The sequence below is a fragment of the Phalaenopsis equestris genome, unplaced genomic scaffold (genome assembly GCF_001263595.1).
Source record: "Phalaenopsis equestris unplaced genomic scaffold, ASM126359v1 Scaffold000337, whole genome shotgun sequence".
Classification (NCBI taxonomy): domain Eukaryota; kingdom Viridiplantae; phylum Streptophyta; class Magnoliopsida; order Asparagales; family Orchidaceae; genus Phalaenopsis; species Phalaenopsis equestris.
The window spans coordinates 152,944-162,607 of NW_018164779.1; the positions used below are offsets into that span (position 1 = coordinate 152,944).

Genomic DNA, 9,664 nt, shown 5'->3' on the forward strand with positions numbered 1-9,664 from the left:
GGGGACGCGGGGGGAGCGACTCTGTCGCAGACGAAGAAGTTGTTGAGCGGCTGTCGCAGACGAGACGGGGGAGTCGACCGCAAGTACTGCAGCCAGACGAAATGCGAACGCAAACGCAAATGGAAGCAGACGCCGAGGCCCAAAGACGCTAGGGTTCGCCATGCGGCGGAACCCTAGCAGAGCGGAACGACGCCACCCTAAGCCCCATATTATATTTTTTGATACACACACACACACACACACATACATATATATGTATATGTACATATATAAATAGGAGGTGGTGTGCCGTTATTATGAGGATGCAAGAAGAATTGTTGTCTTTCTTTATTGAAGTGTAGCATGTGGCCTGTAATCATGTAATTAGCCTATAAAAAGTGGAACTGATTTGGAAGGAGGGACTTTGGCTCTCTATTCATTTGCTTATCTTGATTCTCTGCATCCTGAATTGCTTCAGGTAATGGAAATCGATCACAAGTAATTTCCCCTCGGGATCGTAACTTAGAACTATTGAATTCCTAAGTTTTGTTTCTTATGCTCCCAAATGTTTTCTGGTGTCAGGTCAAAAGCTAGAGGATAGTAAATAAATGTTAAACACAAAAGGCATGGCCTAAAGCCTCACCAAAAACTTTCAAAGGTTAAAGATAGATACCAAGCATCTTTCAAAAGCCTTAAACCAAGATATTATCAAGGATAACCTTATTTACATGATTTACAATGCAAATCCTAAAATACTAAAGAGTAGAAAGAGAATAGTTGTGAGTTCTTATTGGGTTTGAGTAAAGGGGTGATCATGTAACATATTATGGAGGCTAAAGGGGTAGAGTTTGGGTTTAACCGTTAGCAAAAATAGGTTTTGCAATGGTGGCCGAGAGCAAAAAAAGGATAAAGAGTTGGATAGATTAAAAAACTAACAAAAGAAATTCAAAGGTACAATAAAGCCACCTAGGTACTTCCAAAGCACTCAAAGTCAAGCAACAATAATTTTAATTCTTCCACAATTATCAAGGTTGTCTACGACATGATTATATAATGCAATGAAAAGTAAAGCATAAACTATGAGTGATCACATACAAAAAAATATTTAATTATTTATGAATAGATAACTGAACAATATAATTGAGCCAAATGGCCTTCCATGCATAATTTGATATTGAGGGTGAGCCATTTTACTTCATCTTGATCATCAAATACTTGCCTAATGATGTAGAAGCTGGCCAGATGAGTATAGAATGGAAATTCAACCCTCCATTGTAGAAACATAATTGGTCTTCATGCCATCGACCATTATGTTCATGCTTGAGATCGGAGTCATGCGTTTCATCGAAATCATTGAAATTGATCTCCATGCAAAGCCATTTAATTAGAAAAAAAGAATTATGAAGGATCATTTACATGAAGTGTTTCATTGATCACATCCTTATCAAAATCATGTCACTATGGTTTAAAATTGCACAATATGTGGTGAGCCTTAAGACTAGTCTTAGTTCTTGAAAAATTTGCATTAAGGCTTGCCCTTATTAAGGACTACATTAGGCTTAAAAATCACATAATATGAGGTGTGTCTCAAGACCCACCTCCCCTCAGTCCAGGCGAGGCATGGTCAATTAGATGTAACATTTTCTCTTAATTAAAGAGTAAAATAACCCTAATGAAATACTCTAAAATAATATAAATCTAAGAATTTGATTGAAGTTTTTATCTCAACATAGTTATTATTAACTATCATTGACCAGAAAACATAAAGATAATTGAGACTGAAGATGAGAGGAAACAATTTATGATAAAACATGAGAAAAAACAAATCATTATGCAATAAATCTAATAAAAACCATTGGGTGATAAGAGATTTTTGAAGTTAGAAATTTTAAACAAAGTTGCAATTATGTTCTTACTTTGATGAGATTTTACTAGCTTATTAATACTTCTTTGACTTGAAAAATTTTCTTCTGTAGTAACTTCTTCTAAAATAACACAGGCAATATTATATAATTTCACCAAATTGTGGAGGGAACTAAGATGTGGCCCCTAACTAGTATCTCGTGCATGTTTTAAGATACAAATTTGATTTAATATCTTACCAATATCCACTTCATTAACTGTAATTATTTCTGCAATTTTTTTAGTTTGAATAATTTTCAATCGAACTTGTCTTTTACGAGAAGAACAAATCAAATTAATTATAAGTATCAAATAAGCAAAAATTTGACAAACCGGAATAACATCTTTTAATGATGCTACTAATGTCAATTGAAATTTATGTAAAATAATAAATAGAAGATGCAAAATGATAATTTTGCATGAACAATGCTTGCAACTCATTTCATTTATCATGTATATTACTTGCATCGTCTTATTAATTACTTGAAATATCATGAATATTAAAATTGTGAGATGAGAAAATATCACAATTTTTTTTTCTTAAAACTTCATGCAGTTTGTGTTTTCAATATGAATTATACAAGACAATTATTATTTAACAAATTTATCTTTAATAACAAACCTTAATACATTTAGCTTTTTTTTTTTGATTCATCTCAAATTTCATCAACTATAATGTAATATTTTGCATTATCAATTTTATCTCATATATTTTTTTTAATTTTAGGAGATAAATATTAAGCATTATGGAAAGTATTTTTTGACACCACTACAGATACATTATTGCAATAAGAAATCAACAGCTTAATTAATTAAATAAAAATATCTCGATTTTGTGATATCATCAAACAACCATGAAATGCAAACCACTTAATAATGTCAATAGAAACATTGAGTTGCAGTCAATTGATTTTAAATTGCTGAGAAAATTATGTTTCAATTTTTTTATCAATATGTTGTAATGAATTATCATATCATGATAATTTTTCATAGCTTGTTTATATGTAAAATTTGGTTATTACTTGCATACTTTTAGGCATTTATCATCATTATTTACTTTTTCTCTAAACATGAAATTCATTCACTATAAAAACATTATATCCAAATGTTCATGTCATAAGCTTCACCCTAATTTGAAATCTAAAGTTCAAGTGAATAAGGATGGTTATAAGGATATATCTATACCACCTGGAGAGAAAACTACCACAGGAAAGATTTTGGTGTCTGATTCTATTGCCCCTGCCGTTACTATTACTGCGAGTGATGTGATGCTGACACCTTCAAACCCCATAGAAAACAATATTGATGGACTATTACCTACAAATGATAGTGTTCAGACTGATAATCATAAGAGCCTCGTAGCTCCACTTCTCCAAGAAGTATCCAGTGTAGAGGCAACTCATACTTCACATATACTAGAACCTATTGTGGGTACTACAGTTGGTATTCCTTCTGCTTCAGCTCTACCTCATCAAAATGATTCTTCGGATGAGGAATGGTAAGTCTATTCAAGGAGGAAGAAGAAGAATGGAGGCCGACTCCAACTCGGGAGCATATTGGATGATACATTGGTTACTACTAGCAATGGAAATCATCTTACCAACTTATTAGTTGTTCCTTCCCTAAAACTAGAAGCAGAGGCAAGACCAAATTGGATCGCTCTCTAGCCACCTGATACTATGTATTTCAGCACTGTTTGGCTTTTTATTTTAGTATCTAATATATTTTCTGTTTTTTCTAGTTTTAAAATCTTTTTGTGGTTTTTGTGTGGACAGGGTGTCATGCTTGGGCCCTCCCACACATTGTATCTGTATCTTTTTTTATATTTAATATATTAGCCTTTTTGGGATTTCAAATATATATATATATATATATATATATAGCCTTTTTGGGATTTCAAATATATATATATATATAGATATATATATATATATATATATATATAGGAAGGGGAAAGGGCAAATCTAGTCTTCATGATTAATCTCGTGTTGGAATGTGAGGGGCATTGCTCATCCTAAATCCCTTCACGGACTTCTACATTTGATAAGGATGTATAAGCTTTGGTGTTTTGCTCCTTTAGAACCTATGTTTACCAAGAATGCAAACAAAGTATTCCAAAAATTTCATGGGTTCCAACATTTTGCTAATATCAATAATAAGATATGGATTCTTTGTAGAAAAGAGGTTTTCTGGCCTGTCCTGGTGGACCATCCACAATTTGTTCACCTGCAGCTCAATATTGGAGAATTTGAGGGTTTTGCTACAGTTGGGTATGCTGGCTGCACTTCTGCCCAATCTATTTTGAGGGACCAAATTGTTACTATTAGTAGTTCTATGATTGGCAATTGATCAAGATGCAGGTCTTCATGATCTGGGTTTCCAAGGGAACAAATATACCTGGAGAATGGGCAAGCTTTGGGAGAGGCTTGGCAGATTCCTTGCTAATGATTGTTGGCTGAACAAGCTTCCCCATACTTTTGTTACTCATCTATTACCATAGGCCTTTATTGATTACCATTAATAGCTCCTCCAACATTGGTTTTTCCAATTTCAGATTTCTAAATGTTTGGACTAATCACCCAAATTTTATAGAAGAGGTCAGAAGGGCCTGGCAATCTGATTCTCATGGCAATTCTTGGAACAAATTATGGGAACTTCAGAAAAAGCTTGGTGGGCATTTGAAGCAGTGGAATTAGCAACAATTTGGTGATGTCTTTAAGAGAGTCAATGAAGCTGAGGAGGAGGTAAAGAGGTTAAAAAAGAAGTTAGATTTGAGCCTGATGGATGAAGGATCTTTACTTACTGCCAATGAAGAGCTTCTTTCAGCAATTTTGAATCAAGAGGGCTTTCTGAAACAAAAAGCTGCCTTACAAAGGTTTGTGAAAGGGGATCAAAACACCAGCTACTATCATGCATGCATTAATCATAGGAGGAGATGTAATGCAATTTTTTAAATTCAAAATGCCCAAGGGGAGTGGCTACATAATAATAATGACATAGTCAACAACGCTGTTAACTTCTTCAAGGACCTGTTAGCTCAGCCTATGACTGATAGAACTCATATTTGTGATGATGTCTTCAGCCAAGACCAGGAGTTTACCAGAAATTTGAATCTCAATCTACCTCCTGAGGAAGAAGAATTTTGGAAAGCCCTGAACTCCATTGATAGTAATAGTGCTGCTGGTCCAGATGGGTTTACATTTGAATTTTATAAAAAGGCCTGGCCAATCATAAAACAAGATGTAATTCATGCCGTCCAAGACTTCTTTTAAGGGGTTGGATCCCCTTAACTATTTATGTGCTGCTACCATGGTTCTGACACCCAAAGATAACTCTAGAAGGAACTGGGACAACTACAGACTCATCAGCCTAACTAATGTTATTAGTAAGATAATTAGCAAATCTTAATGTATAGATTACAGCTTATGCTGCCTGATTTGATCTGTGATAATCAATCTGCTTTGGTTCAAAGCAGGAACATTGTTGATAATGCTCTTTTAGCCCAAAAACTCATACAAGACCTGGATAAACCTTGCGGGGGAGGCAATGTGGTATTTAAACTAGATTTAAAAACAGCTTATGATTCTATCATTTGGGATTTTATTGTGGAACTGCTGAGGGCTAGAGGCTTTCCTGAGGTGTCTGTTAGGTTGATCATGAGATGTGCTGAATAATAATATGAATTCAGTCCTCATTAATGGTCAAACTCATGGTTTCTTCAAAGCTTCTAAGGGGTTGAAACAGGGAGATCCCCTTTCCCCTACAATTTTCATCCTTACCTTTGATTATCTATCCAGATTGTTAAATCTGAAGTTTTCTAACAGCTCTCATATGTTTTACAGTCATAGATCTTCTTTAAATATTTCTCACCTGGCATATGCTGATGATGCTATCATCTTTTCCAGGGCTACAAAACCAGTTGTTAGAAACCTCTTCAATTGCCTGACTGAATTTCAGATCACTTCAGGATTGAGCTTTAATTTGCATAACTGCCTTATTGTTTTCAGTAAAAGAGTAAAAATTTGTATCCGACAATGGATTGCTGAGTTTACAGGCTTCTGTATCAGTTCTCTTCCTTCGAAATATTTAGGTGTGCAACTTGTTAAGGGGAGAGCCAAATAAACTCAATATGATGCTATCATAGATAAGATTAATGGTCAAATCAATTGTTGGACTTCTTCCTTTCTCTCTAATGGAGGAAGAATCACTTTACTCAGAAGTATTTTAACTTCTTTCCCATCTTATCTCATGAAAATGACAGTTATGAAGAAAAGCACTCAGTTGCTTTTAGAAAGGAGCTTTAACAGGTTCTTGTGGACTGGCCAGAGGAAACAAATGCACTGGGTATGTTGGCATAAGGCTTGTAAGCCTATTTTTGCAGGTGGTCTGGGTTTTAAAGGCTTAAATCATCTCAGCCAGGTCAATTTCTGAAAGTTATGGATCAAATTCAAGCAGCAAGACTCCCTATGGGCTAGATACTTGAAAGGAGAGTACTGTAGAGATGTTCACCCCATCCTTTTTAACAGGAAGGTGGGTGATTCCAAAATCTGGGTGAACATGTTGAAGTCAAATCTCAAGCAGAGGAGATGTTTACTGGGGAATTAGGGAATGGGCAGATTAATTTTTGGATGGACAACTGGTCTTTGGAGGGAAAGCTGAGTCACAGGGTCCCTTCTATTTCTAATCTACAACGCAAAGTGGATGATTGTTGGAGCAACAATTCTTTGTGTGGAGACACATTAGCTTCTATGATGAATCCAACACTCACTTCTCAGATCAAGAGAATCCCATTTGATAACAATTAAAGGATAAGATCAAAGTTAAAAAGGTTGTTTCTGAAAGTAGTACTTCTTTCATTTATCAATCTAATCATAGCTGGGGAAGTATTACTTGGGGTAAATCAATTTGGAATAAGTTCTTAACTCCATCAATATTATTTTTCTGCTGGAGGTTATTTCATAAGCTTCTTCCCACTAATGATATCCTCCAACTTAAAGGACTTAGAGGCCCCTCGAGGTGTGCCATATGTATGTTGGAGGAAGAAACATTGACTCATTTGTTTTTAACTGTTCCTTTGCACAAAGGGTGTGGCATTCTGTCGTGGCAAAGCTCTCCATATCCACCATTAATCTCAGTTGGCAGTCACTTTTGAATTGTTGGTCTGGTTGGTCGGATGCCAACATCTCTACCATCCCAGGAGTTATTGCTTGGTTCCTCTGGATGTCCAGGAATAAGTTTAAATTTGAGGAAACTCTTTTGACCCCACATCAGGTTTCTGGATACTGCATGGGTTTCTTATTGCAATTGATTAACCTGATAGGTTTTCCAAATATTTTTTACCAGCTGGGGACTATGAGGAAACAGTATTTTGGTATTGTCTCCACTGTTCTATGGAAAAAAACCTGCTTTTCCTCGGATTAAAATCAACACAGATGGTAGTTTTTCTCAGGGTGAAGCAGGTATGGGTGGTGTGTTTAGAGACCATCTGGGGCACTGTCTACTGCACTACTTCTCACCTATTATGGCAATGGATGCTTTGGAAGCTGAGGCTATTGTTGTATAGTGGGCTATTAAGCTCTCCCTTGTGAGTAAGTTGAGCTTCATTATGATTGAATCTGACTCAATTATTGATTCAGATGTTACAAGACCAAATTGATTCACCTTGGCATACTTCTCATTGGATTCACAAGATCAAGCAGTTGGCTAGATTAATCTCCATATTTTTTGCTTTCATTCCAAGGGAGGGGAATAGACCTGCTAACTGTTAGCTAAATTGGGTAGAATGAATGATGTAATCTGTATTAAAGGAACTTCTTCCCCCTCCCTCTCTTTACTTCTGTTAGGGGATAAGTTAGGTATCCCCTATATTAGAACTGGAAATGCTTTTTAGTAATGAATTTGCTACCATGTATATACCTAATGTTGTGGGTATATATATATACAGGTAGTTTTTGTTAAGAAAAATATATAATTATATATATATATTTGCCAAAAAAGGGGGTTTCTATTTATATATATATATATATATAGGACTATAACTTAATATTTATATAAATCTATTTTCTTAAAAAAAATAAATTATATATTTAAATTTAAGGAGATAATTACAATTTTTGAAAGAGATTAAGTAAAAAAAATTATTAAATTAAAAATATAATTATTATTATTATTTAGCATTTAACTTTCTGGGGGCAAAAGTTTTATTGAATTATATGATATTAAAAAGTCAGTAAAAATCTAGGAACATAATAAACATGCTTGAATACCTCCATCCATCAACCATCACATAAATTATTCCACAGTCAAGTCTTCAAGTAATCAAAGTTTAAGTCTTTAAGCAATCTACCATGACAATTTTTTCCTCGATCATAAATATCATATAAACCTCTCTCCATAGCCCAATTAATAAAATCATAATCCACGATATACTATTGCTCGAAAAAAAATATACGGAGCATTCACTGATCATCTAGCCATCCACAAGCATGTAGCCAAACTATAGGAAACTGAAAAGTAGAGAATGAAATATTAGAAATTTATACCCGAGGAGATCAATCAACGTAGGAGGCGGTGGAAGAAGAACATCGGTTAGATCATTTAGGCATTGGTAAAAATAAGGTTGTCCAGCTTGTTTTGGTGGATGAGATTGGCGATGCACCCAGTTTCCAGATATCAAGCAACGTTGTACCAATTATAACAGCAGATGCTAATTTAAAGATCAGAGAGGGTTGGCTGCACCTCCAGAAGTTGTGCTCAGTTGAGGCATTTTTTGGCCGGTGACTGAGCGGAACTAGCACGAAATCCATTGGCGAGGGGGAAGTTTATGGGATCAGCTCGGCGAGAAAGGAGGGTCTTGCGCTACGACACTCGGCGCGGTCACAAATGGGATGCACCCAAAGCGCGGTGCGGCGAGTTGAACGTTAGGAATTAGGAGGTGGGCACAAGATGGGATATCACGCTTTTCTTCGAAATCAAAAGGGGAAAAAAAGCTACAAAAAATATTATGTTAAATTTTAAATTTTAATTTTGCATAAAAAATAAGGGCATTTACATCCCAATTTGATAAGGTGAGGAGAAATGCAACCACTAGTAATTTTATATAAGCTAGATATTGAAAATACAACAAACTAGAAGCAAATAACAATGGGAAATAATTATTCAATTAAAAATATTTTTTTTGGTTATTATTACCTATAAGAGCAAGTCTTTATAATTAATTACATCTCAAGTGACCGAAGTCACTTAAGAAAACTCTTGATTAAGATCAGAGGTTTAGTCTTCAAGAATTTAAAATTAAGTTTTCACGATTGGTCATAGGAAAATCAAGTGAGAATGGCTCAAGAGAGAACATCTATTTTGGAGACCAAATGAGCAAAAGATAGGGGGTTTTACAGACTCTAAGGGGAATATCGATGACTTCCCAAGCTATCATATTATTTGTCTTTACATATTGGAACTGAAGTTGTTTGATGTTTACTCTTATCATTTATTTAGAATTAGGGCTTACATTTTCATAACATATGACAAATAGCCAAGAAAGATGGGAGGGTTTATGTCGTACCGAACGAACAACCTCTGAATCTTAAATGAGTTAGGGTTTATATAGCACAGCACAATTGTACAAAGACCTAAAGATAAAGTGAGGATTTAAGCTGTGTTAGACGAACAACCTCAAAATTCTAAGATTGTATGTTGTTTAGAGCTAAGGAAAGGTTTTACTGAAGTAAATCTGCTTCATTACTGAGTTTTGATCGTCGTTTAAAGTTGTCCTCGATCCACCTAT

The 9,664-nt window shown here is 35.0% G+C and overlaps 1 long non-coding RNA gene across 1 annotated transcript in view; it reads right to left on the reverse strand.

The window, feature by feature from the left end:
• The window catches only part of LOC110025850, a 41,810-nt gene extending 33,001 nt beyond the window's left edge, over positions 1-8,809 (reverse strand). The window contains exon 1 of the long non-coding RNA XR_002294158.1: positions 8,424-8,809. This is a non-coding gene — a long non-coding RNA (uncharacterized LOC110025850). The remainder of the gene's footprint in view (positions 1-8,423) is intronic.
• Positions 8,810-9,664: the final 855 nt, after the last annotated feature.